The 14,234-nt window shown below is 38.3% G+C and overlaps 1 protein-coding gene and 1 long non-coding RNA gene across 3 annotated transcripts in view; one reads left to right on the forward strand and one right to left on the reverse strand.

The window, feature by feature from the left end:
* Positions 1-14,234, forward strand: part of LOC311440453 (uncharacterized protein) — a 509,298-nt gene that overhangs the window by 241,146 nt on the left and 253,918 nt on the right. The window contains exon 1 of one of the 2 annotated variants that reach the window (XR_014695424.1): positions 9,228-9,360. The gene's annotated coding sequence lies outside the window, so the exon portion shown is untranslated. Of the gene's footprint in view, positions 9,361-14,234 lie in introns of those variants that run through there. The other variant, XR_014695425.1, reaches the window with a different exon arrangement.
* On the reverse strand, positions 7,707-9,111 carry LOC311440850. Its single transcript, XR_014695633.1, has 3 exons — positions 8,485-9,111; positions 8,241-8,310; positions 7,707-8,147 (listed from the first exon to the last, which is right to left on the reverse strand). It is a non-coding gene; the product is annotated as an uncharacterized lncRNA (long non-coding RNA).

Consider the following 14,234-nt stretch of genomic DNA (forward strand, 5'->3'; position numbering starts at 1 on the left):
AGGAGTGTGGGTCCGTGTGCTCCTGTGGCCTATCGATGCTGTTGATGGCTATTAGAAAATGGCATTCATAACTGAAAATTAAGCTCCGAGTCCCATTTGGGTTGTCTAGACCAAGCTAACTTCTTGAGCACCTGTAGAATTTTCAGTAAACAATTGCTACATTTTTTCTCTGGCAGGATTTTTGTTACTTGCACTGACTATCTTTCTTTCCCAAACCAATGCAAATTTGGGCACTGAATCACACTGTGGTGTCCTGACACCATGCACTGCTATGATGGCATGGTGGCTAATGCTGCGTGGGCTAGGTGCAACTTTGCTGTTCCAAAACAGAGCAACTAGGAAACCAGTAGGCAGTACAACGAGAAACTCCTGCTGACAGCAGGTATTTCTGTTTTATCTGAAAATAATTCACTGAGTAGATAATTGGTGAATTCCCAATGGGAAAAAACTTGATTCTGTCTGAGCATAGGTTACCAGAGGTACCACCATAAAATAATTGATTTTGTGATGTATCAAGCAGGGACATAGTTGAGACTATTGAACTTTTCACTTAGGGCCTCAGGGTGAACTTGAACCAAGCTCCCAAAGGTGAAGAACCAGTGCTTGACATGTGCGGGGTTTTGCATTCTTAACAGCCTCTTTAACTTTAATTTTCTCCTATTAATCTACTTTCACCAAGATCTAGATGTGCACAGAGTCTCATTAAGATGGTTGAGTTGTCATAGGAGATAATCACCAAAGGAATGTGTTATAAAAAGAGAAAAAAGTATGTCTAGAAAGTCTGAATAATTTTTTTATGCTGTTGTTTTAGTGAAGAGGTTTTGGATGCTGATAGGAAAGTTACTATAGCTATAGGGCACATTTAATTGCATTTTAGAAACTTCTTTTAATCCTGTAATAACAAAAAATTAAATCAGTGCTGACATTTTTTTGTTGCCAGAAGAAGGTAGTAAAAGGGTAAAGAAATAATTGTTAGTTCTGAGAATATAATTAGCAACTTTAATGCTTTAATCTAAAAAATGCATATTTTGAGCCTGGGTGAATGATTAAAGAAAAGATATTGAAAGCCTTTGAAATTTCTAACTGTTTGGTTTTAATTGTAAATTATGATCACTATAATTAGCTCATTTAGTACATTTATAATGTAAACAAATATGAATATACAGAAGTTCAGTGATATATTTCAGGGCAAATAAGAGCAACATTGTAACCCTGGGCTCTATTTATTAAGCCTTTCTTGTAGTGTTTGGCACTGCTTCATTCTTTCCTTCTGTGTTTTTTTTTTTTTTTTTTTTTTTTCTCTCTTTTTTTTTTTTTTTTCTGGAAGATAAAAGCAAGCCGTACATAATACTTGCAGGTCTCTGCTGAGATCTTAATGCATCTGGAACTACACTGAAGAAAATACAGATAGAAATCTGGTCCTTTTTGGGCTCCATTTAACCCTTGTTCTGAAGCTTCCGTGCAGCTGGGGTATTTAGCATGTTAAAAAACAAATGCTACATGTTTTCATAAACACCAATTTGTTAATACTGAGCAATTAGGTCAGCTGAAAGGGATATGTCAGGTAGACTTACTTACTGCTATAGTTAGGTATCTACAAAAATAAGTGTGTCTACTCTGAGCTGTTGTTCCCTTGTGATGCACTCTGTGCAGCCTCCCAAGACCAAAATCTTCTTTTACTGATGCATGCACTGCCCTACACATCACTCAGTAACATGAACAGGAGCTGCCCAGCATGCTAATGGAAACACTTAATGAGTAACAGGATGTTTTTCCCCTATCAAGTTCAAAGATTAAAAATTTGAGGTTTAGTCTCACTATTATTTTTACTAGAAAGGCATCTTTTGTTACATTTCCAGAGCTCAGTTATCATGCTGCGACACACTGCATCCAGTCCTGATAAGTCATGGAAAGTTATGATTAGTTAAGCTCCTTATGAATAGAGAAGGCTTCCCTGAAGGTTGAAAGTGGCCTCCAACTTGAGATTTTAAATCATTGTTGAAGTGTTTTGACTAGGCTGCCTTTGTGTACACTAAACAGTTTAAGGTTACTTTTTAATCCAATGGCGCCTGTTTTATGATGTACACTTGCTGCGGATTGAATGTTGTTCTGTTCATCACTGCCAGCTGTCTCCTTGGGATCCTCTAGTAACCAACTTAGTTTATCTCAGAGGAATGAATTGTCGGTAATGAGCATCTGATAACTTTTCTGCTGAATTCTCAAGATTTTTTTTAAAAAGCTCTTCTGTCACACTTCCATGTAATACAAAATGTGTTGAAATGTGTTGAGATAGTTGGTTGTTCTGTTCTTGCACCGTGAGCCTTCAGGAGTTAACATTTTTATAGCATGAAACAAAGGTAGAAAAGGTACATATTGCAGCACTGTATGCACCATATTCTGTGGATATTTTCTTGCTGAAGGAAGTAAGCCCTGGTTATTACAGCTGTCACGGTGACACCTGATATTTGAGTATCAGTGATTGCCTCACCCACCACATGACCCTGATCACTCCCGTGATTCTCTGTCCACTATTAAACTGTGAAAGGTCTTGGCCCTCCAGGTGCTGTTTCAAGCCTGAAATAGCAACTTGTCTGTCATACTCTCCCTGACTAACTTAATGCTTAAGGACCCAGCAAAAATATTTAAGGTAGACAGGCTCTCCCCAGCAAGAAAGCAATGTCTTATGTCCATTTTAACGACTGATGCTGAACAAGGGCACTAAGTTTGCATTAGTCATTAGAAATGTGCAAACTTTACAATATCTTTGTGGCTTAATTCTCAACAATTTCATTTTTTGCGTTTCATTTTGACTTTTTGGGATCATACATGGTTCTTGAAAATCTTGAAAAGTATCTTGAGATTTCACACAGAAGTGGGAGCACATAATATCAGGATAATTTTCATGAGTCAAAACTGAAAAATTCCAAAATATTTTCCTACAAATTTAATATCCAAAGCAGATCTTTAATGAAATTTTCTTACCCCAGTAAAGAGAAGAAAAAAAAAAAAAAAAAGGAAGGAAAGAAATGGTTCATGGAAACCTAGTTAAAAAGCCTAAACCTATAAACCAAACTTCAAAACTATGTAGTTGAAATGATTAGAACTTTTCATGATGCACTTCTTTCCATCCTTTGAGAGGACCTTACTTGTGGTAAGATTAATCTAATAGTTGCTTGGCCTAGTCAATAGAAAAGACTCAGAGAGTAGACCTTTCTATGCAAATAAGGTGTTGGAAAAGATAACAGAGCTATTAACTAGCTTAACTAGCTATTGCTGCGTACATTATATAAGCTTTGACACAGTGATGTGGTGTTCTTAAGACATTTCCAGATCTGAGTGTTTATTTTTTTTAGCCCTGTACTGTTTGACAGCCAAGAACCTGGATTTGTTTATGGAAATCTGGCTGCATCTAGATTGTACCAGAAATTAAGTAGATATAATGCCAGAGCAATGAAGAGGTTGGTTAACTGGCTTCTTTAATTTTTGGAGTGTTTTTAAGATCTTAAATATAGTTTCACAAAAACAATTTCTTCACTTTGATGGACATACTTGCGAGGATCTGATCTGCAATTCTTCATCTACTGCTGAGAGAAAGATTGTTCTGTGCAGAGAGCTTCTGGTGGTCACCTTTGTTAAGGTAGTGCTGAGCTTCTTACAGTGACCTCCATGAACAAATCCTGCTCTAGCATGTTATACCGGGAAATGTTTGTCTTTGAAATAAAAACTGTCCAAGCTCTCATACCTTTTCCGGTATATTTTGGAGTATAGTTGCAAATACCATTTCTAAGAGCCTGAAAGGTGCTTTCTTTGTGTTTTGTCAGAAGCATATCCCTATTTATAATGATATATGTATATAATATGTCTATCTGCATACGTGCATGTGTGCGTATAAATATATATATAACAGATGTGTATGTTCAGATCTCTTGTTGAGGTGAGAAAAGGCCATCCTTCAAAAATAAAATCTTACAAAATTTTAGTTTTTAACTTCCATTGTAGACTAAAGTTACAAAGTTATATACATAAAGTTAAAAGGTTATGAATGCAGTTCTGCTTATCTTAGTGGAAAAACAGATCAGAAGTTGTCAGCAGGGTACTTTTAGAAGAGTGCTATCATGACTGTGAAGATGGAAAGTAAGATAGGTGAGGATTGAGGAAGCTAAAGTGAAGAGGCAAAGAGAAAAGGCAAAGTATATTTTCCTGACATAAAACCTTGAAAAAAAAAAATAGAACTGAGAAAAATGAGGAGTGCCCACTCTGAATACATATTTAACATTAACATTTAACAGGTAGGGCTTTGCTGGTCATTTTAGGAATCTGTTAAATGAAAAACTACAGCCCTGATGCATAAAGGAGACAGACAAAGCCAACTGGACTGGTCTAAAAGCCCTTTTTGTCCTCTTGTGGACTATCTGTAATGGCTGAGCTGTTCTCCATGCATCCATGATCCATTTCGTGTCTGGATTTGCACTGTTTTTTAGACACAGTGTTTACTGTTATTAGAAATGTCACACAACCAGTACTTCTGGGGGCTAGAGATAGGATTGTACGGTTCTACCTATCCTCCCAAATCCTAGAAATCAAAGAGAAAAAAAGTTTAATTTTTGTTTTCTTTTAAAACAAAAACTGTTGCTAAAATTTGTTAGTCATTTCTCTGTGCACAAATACTGAATTTGATCCTGCCATAGGCAGTTTGGGGATGAAAGGCTGTGAGTGTTGTGCTCTCTGGAGTGTAACCCTGTGCTTATTCAGTTTCTCTTACAAGGCCTTGGTCCTTGCTATGTTCACACTGTTTTCCACAGTGATTATGACTAGGGTCTTTAAATGATACTGTAATTACCATTATTCATAATAATGACTTATTAGCAATAATTACTAATAATCTTGATAATCCCCAAAGGGAAAATACTGTAGGTGGAAAGCCACAGATGGAGTCATTAAAACAAAGACATACTAGTTCCTTATGCCCATCTTGTAATAAAATAATGAATTCTCAGCTTTTCTCAAGATTGATGAAGAGATTTCTGTGGAAATTTCTTCTCTTTTATTGACCCTTTCAGCTCACCAGAAAGGTCCCCAAACTGAAGAGTAGATGAATGAACATCCCTCTCCTCTGATTCCCATTAATACCTCGATAAACAAATATGACTTATTTCCATCCAGCTTTCTGTCCTTTTCTTCATCGTAATTTTCCTGGCCTTTTGTGCCCTAATAAGTCTGTAGAGTGTGCAGTACACAAAATTATAATATTCATAATTTCGTAGACACAATGTTACCAAAAATTTTCCAGGAAATCTCTTTCTCACAGGATGTGTTGCCAAATATGTATTGTTTTAAAATCACTTTAAAAGAATTTGCACAAAGTTCTGTTTATGTTTATGTATGGCTGTAAAAAAAGAACAGCCAAAATGAGCAGCATTGCACGATCATTGTCTTCAGACCTAATTACAAAATCCTCGTTCACTAACACAAGTGCTTCTCTGCCCAGTGCTTTGTCCCATACACAGAATGTTCCTAGAGCTTTTGGTACTATGGAGGATGGAGAAAGAAATATTTCTCATTGGCTCCATGCAGATGAAGTAACATAATCCCAAATGGTGCACTCAGATTTTTTCAATAAATGTTTTTCGTCACTACAGAGCTTTATATAACAGCAGTAAAGGCAAGAAAGGAAATTAGAAACACAGCTGAGACTGCATCTCATACTTCATAATGGCCTAAAATTCTTACTGTTTATTAAACCTAACACCCCTTGTCAGGGTGTTGATCAAAAATTCTCTGCAGTCTCTTTTCTTTGATCTTTTCATTTTACAAACCACAGATATTTGTTGCCATTTCTGTATTTGGTTTTATGTCCAAAACATTAAAACTCAAAACAACTTTCCAGTAGTGTTGCATGATAAGAAGTAATCCTAAATTCATCAAGCCAGCAAGGTCATCGCTAAACAGATTTGTCTACTCCCAGGGAAAGGAGAACTCTGGTGCGACACAAACAGAAATGATCAGAGATACCACCAGAAGGTGCTTATCTTATAAAATAAATGTTGTGTCTCTGTGCCTGACGCTTCCACTACCATCCAGTCAGAGTATTGGCATAACCTATTCTAATATACACATTTACCTTTTGTTTCAGCAGCTCCCTGGCTCCTGCACATGCAAACATTTGAATTTCCTGTTGGCTCAGAGGTGAGATTTATAACATTTATTAAAGTTGCTTTTCACTGTGAGTTTACTGGGCAGAAAGCCTAAGAGGGCCTTTTTTTAAAAGGGGTTTAATTGCTTGAATTTACCAGAGGGGTGAACATTATGCTTTATTTGCAGCACCACTATCCACTAAGATTGCCAGGTGTTGAATTTCCCTAGGGGATCCCTATTTATTGGAGGAATTCATGAAATAATCTATCCAGAGCTGGGGCTCCTAGCATCCCTTTCCCATTCATCGTGTTGATTTTGTTTCCTTCACGGCTGCTTTTGAATTTCTTGATTGATCCTGCTCATTTCTGTCCATTCCTTTCCAGAAGTGTCCTCCCTCCTCTCTGCTTGTCCACCTCAGCCATTAAAAATGGGCCAGGCTTGACTCAGAATTGAATGCACCTGGGAGCTGTGATGTGGCTGCTGGTGCAGAGACAGTTCGATGTTGGACATATACCAGTGCTCTTTAGCAGGGTGGAAAGAGAGATGAACAGAGGGCAGGAAAGACAGAGTAACTGGCAGTAAGGGTGAAGAGCAAAGAGGTATTTTGCAAAGTATAAAATAAAAAGCTATAAATAGCCCTTTAAAATCCATGAATGGACTTCTCAACAGATGGCAGCCGTACTGTCAAGTCAGCCCAAGGCAGGCAGACTATAATTGTTAGCAAGTGTATTGTTAAGGGAATTTACTAATTTACTGATGCAGCAGCCGCTTCAGTTGAAGAATAAATTGGAATATTTTGGTGCATTTTCTTTAAAAAGTCAACCACTTTTAAGTCTATGTATTAAAATGACAAAGTCTTAAATGGGGGTCTCCTTTGCTAAACAAAAGATATGCAAATTACATTTCAAGATTTATATTATGATAAAAACTGAAACACAAAAGAGGCATTATCTTGCAGAAATGTAAAAGTACATTGCTTCATGAGTCTATAATGATATAATGTGATGTTGATGTAGTTAAAGGTGTCAGAAGGGAGACAATGACCTTAAAAGTTTAAGGCAGACACATTAATATTGATTGATTTTTAAGAGATTGAACAGCAAGAATATATCTATATATAGTCTGGATATTGGATTGTTTGAAAATTTGAGATGAGATACAGAACATTTTGGTCTTGTAATGCTTTAGACCTGAGAACAAGAACATACTTTAAATGCAGCCATTTGTACTATAAGAAACTGGATGATAATTTGCCTTCAATTTAGCAGATTGTAAACCTATTTCTTGTAAAAATCAGTGATGTTTGGTAAAGCTGGATGATCATTTCTGCCTTAACCACTAATGCAGATCTGTCACATGAGATTTCACAAAAGTCCTAGTGTAGGTTTTTTGTTTTGTTCTGTTTGTTTTTTAACTTTTCTATACACTTGTAGATCTGCATGTAGACGTACAACTGTTTTGTACACACACACACACACATTTCTGTGATGTACTGAGCTCTGTAAAACCTCAGCACTTGCTGGCCTTGCACCAACAAATACCACTACACATCTACTGTGTATCATTTTAAATTTCTGCTTTTCCCAAAGCTTGGAGAAGCTGGTCAATAACACTTCTTGTTTAAGTAAGGGTGAGCTTCATTTTATATCCATGTTTATGCCAGCAAAGTTATAAAGAAATGTGCTTCTCATTGCGGGGGGAGGTGGTAATTATTGTGGTATTGTTTTATTCCCTCGAGGCAGTTCATTTTACCATCTCAAGATGATGAAAAGTTTCACCTCCTTCATAGATGAGCTTTACTCTTAAAGTAGAGATTTTCACCGGTCAGAGAGATAGAGATGCTGGTGACAGTTGTTCTTTTAGACTTCTGGGGACCAGGCCACAGACATCTTGCACATAGGGACTAAGAATTCAACTTGCAGAAATCTGCTAGCAGCATAGAACAGGTTTGACCTGTATGAAATGGATCATCTTGCGTTACACAAGCTGGAGATTTTTTTTCAAAAACAGACCTGAAGAGATATGAGACAGATAAACAAAAGATGTTGACCACATTTATAAAAAGCTTATATGTATATATCTCTTTACAACAAATCAATAGTTACCTGATGCCCACACATGGAGTGATAGAAAATCAAGATCTGAAGGAAAGAGGACATCTGGGAACCTGTACTTCTGCAGAGATATTTTACATAATAGAGAACTCTTGCTTTCAAGAAGCAGACAAGAAGAATTACCATGTGGACTCTCTGCCTCCAGATTCAATTTTTAAAATACACGACCAGAAATAGACAAAGAGGAGTACGTGTTAAGAGTACTATCAAACAGCAAGATATCTCAGTATCATACCTGTATCCTTTAAGCCTTTATTTAGCTTCACCAATGACAAAGCCTGCCATGGCCCTCCAGTATAGGAAAATAGCCCTAACAGCCTGTTTAGTAAATGAGAGAAAGCACAGTGTCTCCAAGGGGCCTGGCCTGAGTGAGCATCTAGAATCCCAGAAAGTCAAGAATTTTGAAGGAAGTCAGACTTGATTTAATTCTTTTTTACTATAAATCTCATTTCAGAGAATGATTAACTGGGGGAGAGACATAAATGGCAAAGTTTGATCAAGGGAGCTGCTGTCAGGATACCATCTAGATAAATTAGGAAAAGAATACTCAGGTTTCTTTGAAAGAAGACTAATGGCATTAAGTCAAGATGAAATAGAAAGGAGCAGCATTGCAGGCTGAAAATCATAAAAGACCAGCCTGCCCTGACAAGAAACCTTGAGAAACTTCCCGAACTGAAAAGTAACTGGAAATGCTAAGGAATGACTTTCTGTAAATGTCTGGTCTTGAAGTTACTCAGGAGTGAAGATGTTCCAGGCATAAAATTTGCTTCTCAGGACCTGTCAAGACAAGTGAAGGAATATTCTAGAAGAATCTGAAACAGGAGGTGTTAGTAACAGCTCTACACACTGCAGGTGTTCTGCATCTGATGTGCTCTTTGTAGTTAATGGGGATCAATCCTTTCCTATAAATCTGAAGCAGTCCCACCTGGAGGCAAACAGACGAAGTGGATAAAAGTGTAAAGTGCCTAGGTAGTAAATGTTTGATTCAGAAAGTCCTTTTGTAAGGGAGTGGGTATGGTAGTATTGTGGAAGGAGTGGTGATCTTAGGTGAGATCAAGGAGAAGCTTTACAAGAGACATAAATATATTTGTACAGAGATCTTTCTCAGAAGGTAAGTTGTGTCTTTAGGTTTCCCAAAAAGGACTTGAGGGGGGGAAAGCCACTTTAGTAGTTAAAAGTGCATTACTGGAAATCTAGGGTGTTTAAATCAAAACAAAAGGCCTCCTATATCAGGAAACCTTGAATTGTAGCTTCAGTATTGACTTAATTAGGGTTACTGATCTTTCTTAGACAACCAAAGGAACAGATCTTTCACTGAAAGTCTCTGAACTTCAGATTTAGACAATCACAGAATTTCTAGGTTGGAAGAGACCTCAAGATCATCAAGTCCAACCTCTGACCTAACACTAACAGTCCCCACTAAACCAGATCCCTAAGCTCTACATCTAAATGCCTTTTAAAGACTTCCAGGGATGGTGACTCCACCACTTCCCTGGGCAGCCTGTTCCAGTGTCTAACAACCCTTTTGGTAAAGAAGTTCTTCCTAACAGCCAACCTAAACATCCCCTGGCTCAACTTAAGCCCATTCCCCCTCGTCCTGTCACCAGGCACGTGGGAGAACAGGCCAACCCCCACCTTGCTACAGCCTTTAATGTACTTATACAGAGCGATAAGGTTGCCCCTGAGCCTCCTTTTCTCCAGGCTGAACAAACCCAGCTCCCTCAGCCGCTCCTCGTAGGACTTGTTCTCCAGACCCCTCACCAGCTTCGTCGCCCTTCTCTGCACCCGCTCAAGCACCTCGATGTCCTTCTTGTAGCGAGGGGCCCAAAACTGAACACAGTACTCGAGGTGCGGCCTCACCAGAGCCGAGTACAGGGGGACGATCACCTCCCTAGCCCTGCTGGCCACACTGCTTCTTATGCAGGCCAGGATGCCATTGGCCTTCTTGGCCACCTGAGCACACTGCTGGCTCATATTCAGCCGACTATCCACCATCACTCCCAGGTCCTTCTCTGCCTGGCAGCTCTCCAACCATTCCCCTCCCAGCCTGTAGCTCAGCTTGAGGTTATTGCGCCCCAGGTGCAGGACCCAGCACTTGGCCTTATATAACATACAACATATATGACAATATAACATTATATAACATATATAACAATAACATAGAGTAGCTTGCTGTACTCAAGCAGTTAGTGTCGTTAGTAGTACTATGAGACGAGGTAATGTACCTTTCTGTGATGTGCAAAGTGAATGCTGGGATGCAGCATTATGCCTGACTGCAGTAGCTTGAAGTTATGCTTCAACAGTATCCCATTGTATTGTAGGATTTTGAAGGCGGGGAAGCAGTCTCTGGAGTGCTGCATGTCAGTAAGAAATTATTTTTGAAAGTAGAGTATAAGGAGATTGAACCAATGTTTAAAACAAATAAATAGGAGCAACAGTTTTTTCAGTATTAGTATTAAACCTAGTCATATAATAGTAACTAAATGAAGCATGCATTTAGAACTTGGTGAGAGGTTTTTCTACGTTTTAGTTCTGTTTGGCTCAGCAGGTGTGCTGCACTTCTGTCTTCAGGGCTGTCAATCCAACAACTTCCACAAGCACTACATTCACTTTAAAAGTTGAAAGAGGAAAAAATAGAAGAGGATGATGTTAATAGTGCTTAGCACTTAGATAAACGTTCTGCTTCCTCAAAGTACAGTGTGAACACGAGGTAATAAAAATATTTTGTCTTGGAGGTGCAGTTGTATTTAAAAAGCCTTTAAGCAAAGAGGATAGAGGTGTAAGATCAACCTATGCCTAAATGCACATTTTCAAGGTTAAATATTGCAATGAAAAATTTATTGTATCTCTTATCCTTGTAATGTCTCATTGAGTCCAGTTTGTGGAAACCAACACAGTCTTTCTGTGTACAGCTTTCCTTCTCTCTTGTGTGAAGAGGTTACTGTGATAACTTCAGATTTTATCTGATGAACTCTGCTGTAAGAAATCACTGGCAAGTTGTACAATAGAGTATGTCAATGAGTTGAGGCAAAATTTGTTGTTAGTGCACACAGATGCACCAGCTACTTGGACTGCTACCAGCCTCTGTAGCAATTCTGCTGTGCGTGCTTCTCTCCACTAGCTCCAGTGTCTGCCCACCTTGTTTTAGGTATTCTGAGTATGACCACAATGACTTGGACTCCTGGACAGATACCAATCTAAACTGCTTGCTTAGAAAGTTCAAAGCATTAAGAGAAATAGAAAATAAAGATTCATCTGGTAATGAGAGAATTGAAATACTCCTGAGGAGAAGGGGCAGACCGTAAGGATAAAACTACGGGTTTCAGACCCTTCTTCTATAAATGAAGAAAGGTGTAGATAGATACAGTGTGATTTTGGTGTGCTTTTCTCTGGTTAAAATAAAATATAAAAAAGTTTAATGGTGTTTACAAAGCTGGAAGTGAACTCATAAGTCAGTTTGATAATTAAATAGTTATTCTGGGCCTTTGAACTACCAGGGGCTATCAGTGCAGGATTCAGAACAAAGTCTGGGGGAATTGGCTGTTTCACTCACCTCTTCATTCTTAGACCATTATGCCTTTAGGATGGCAAATCTGTCAATTTTGCAATTTCCTTCAGTAATACAGTTTTGGCAGGAGCTGATGCCTGTGCTGCATTGTACTCATGCACAGTTAGGTAACCAATGCATGCTCCATTTGAGAGAGGCACAGAAAGCTGCTTAAAGTTACTGGGTTATTGTCTATCTCTGTGCTGAGCTCAGCTGCTGAGAGCAGAAGAGGTGTGAAAAGACTTGTTAATAAAAGTCTGTTTAGATTTCATTACTGGGAGCAGCAAAATCAGGACAATGCAGATCTTACCAACCCTCTGAGAATTTCAGTCCTCTCTGGAAATAGTTCCTTTCCTGCACTGGATATTGTTCCCAGTTGAATTTCTGTGCAATGCAAACAGTTCTCTTCTACTTCTGAAGAATAGAGAGAATGGAAGCTCCTTTCTTGCTGCAGAGGATGGAACGGGATAAGAAGGAGGGGAAAGAATGGGAGGGATCTTGTTTTGCTTCCTCACACTGAAGAAAAAGCATCCAGTTCAGTTTTGCTTTTTTCCCCCCTTCCCTTCTGTTTTTAACCCTAGGAGGGGGAACTCCTGTGAGCTGCAGGCAGAACAAAGGTGACTGGCACACTGCTTGGAATATGTGTGGCAATCTGGCAGGCTGTGGCAGAAATGAGAGCATTGGGTGAATGTGTAACTGACTTGATGGGTCATGGGAAAGAAAAGTAGCTATAGCTTAAGAAAATTGGTTATATTCCAGTTATAGACAGGGTCTGGAGAAGCTATGTCCTATCAAGCTCTAATATGGCTTTTGCATTGTGCCAAAAGCATGTTACTGACTAGAGATCTAGAGAAGTCTCATACCAAAGCTAACTGGAAGAGAGCGTGCTGCGAACCAAGAGAAGCTAGCCAAAAACATTCATTTCTTCAGAATGGCTCTGGTCTCTGAGGAGTGAAGTAAAACTGAGTGTTTCTGAAAGAAAACAGTAGCTAGAGAGGTATCTCTGGCAACATAACCAGCCCTAATCTTTAACCTATTTGAGGACTTAAGTGATTTTTTTTTGAGATGGCTATGAAAGACGCAAACTAACCTATGACTGACTTGGCATGTGGTGTGGACAAGCCTCTTTTTTTCCCCACAAGACTAAACCTCTCCACTTTCATCATTGTGATCTCCTTTGTTGTGGTCTTTTTAATGTTCTGCAAGTTTTACTTAGATATTTATTAAAGCTTTTAAATGCTGAAGTCTTGATGAAGGCAGATATAGGTCTCCTAACCATAAATGCTGTTCTTCCTCTCTATATCAGCATAAACAATCATCTGTAAATATTGAGTATATATACAGATGCCAAAACCCAGCTAGTAATAAATGGAAAGCTGGCTCAGTCCTGTTCACCACATATTTCACTGCTGTGCTTCCTTTCTAATTTCAAGTAAATCACAAAGGTTAGTAAGATCTTCTTTTCAGTTGACTTTTTTTAGTTGTCCAGTTGTATTTTCTAAATATGTCTCAAATTACATGATTAATGACCAGACTTCATAGAAAGGAAAATTAGTCAGAGAAGAATACACTTTAAATAACACATTGCCATAAACATTTTGCATCATTACTGGGTGATATAATACAGTTAATGAGTACCTTGCTCTTCAGTTAAATTTTGTCACCAGGAGTAGCATTTAGTACTTTTCACCTTATATTATGTTATGGCTATAGGTGTTATGTTTGATGCCTGCAGTACCTTGTCCTATCAGAAGATCCAGAAGGGTGATATTTATTTCATTACTGCAGTCTTCGCTGTACAGATGCTTAACAGAACATTTTGTTACATTAAGTGTTCAGTGAAGACAATATGACTTTCGCAATAGATTTCAGCCAGAATTTCACTGTGACTGTCACCACAGTAATAGATTAACACAGTGCCCTTTCAAGAGATGTATTGCACCTATGCTTTTAAGAGATCACTTTTTTTTTAAAAAAAAAAAAGTGTCCTGGAAAAGGAAGGGGAGAGAGATGGTCCTGCTACTGCAAAATATACCCTCTGAATTCTGCTTTTACCTGAAAGAGAAAAATTGCAGAATGTAAGGCTTGTTCTGTGTATTAATGTTTATTCAAACTGTTTTCTGATACATTGCCTTTCTGATACTACATGGTGTTCTCCTGCGCTATTTCCCAGCACAATGGGTAATGTCCTGCTCTGAAAATTATCCATTAAAATTTTATCAATTTTGTGTTTTGGTGAGACAGTATGAGGAAATGCCATTGGAAAATTAGATTCCTCTTTGACATCAGGCGCCCAGTCAGCAATCCAATTCCATGTGTTTCTACTGAGACATTAGGATTTGATATAATTTTGGGCAGAAAACATTTTAAAATGAAACAATTGAATTTTCTAGATGGTCTTGGGGACCACTTAGCTTAAGAGAATACACTTCCAAATC

This window comes from Aythya ferina, assembly GCF_964211825.1.
Source record: "Aythya ferina genome assembly, chromosome: 8".
NCBI classification, from domain to species: Eukaryota; Metazoa; Chordata; class Aves; order Anseriformes; family Anatidae; genus Aythya; species Aythya ferina.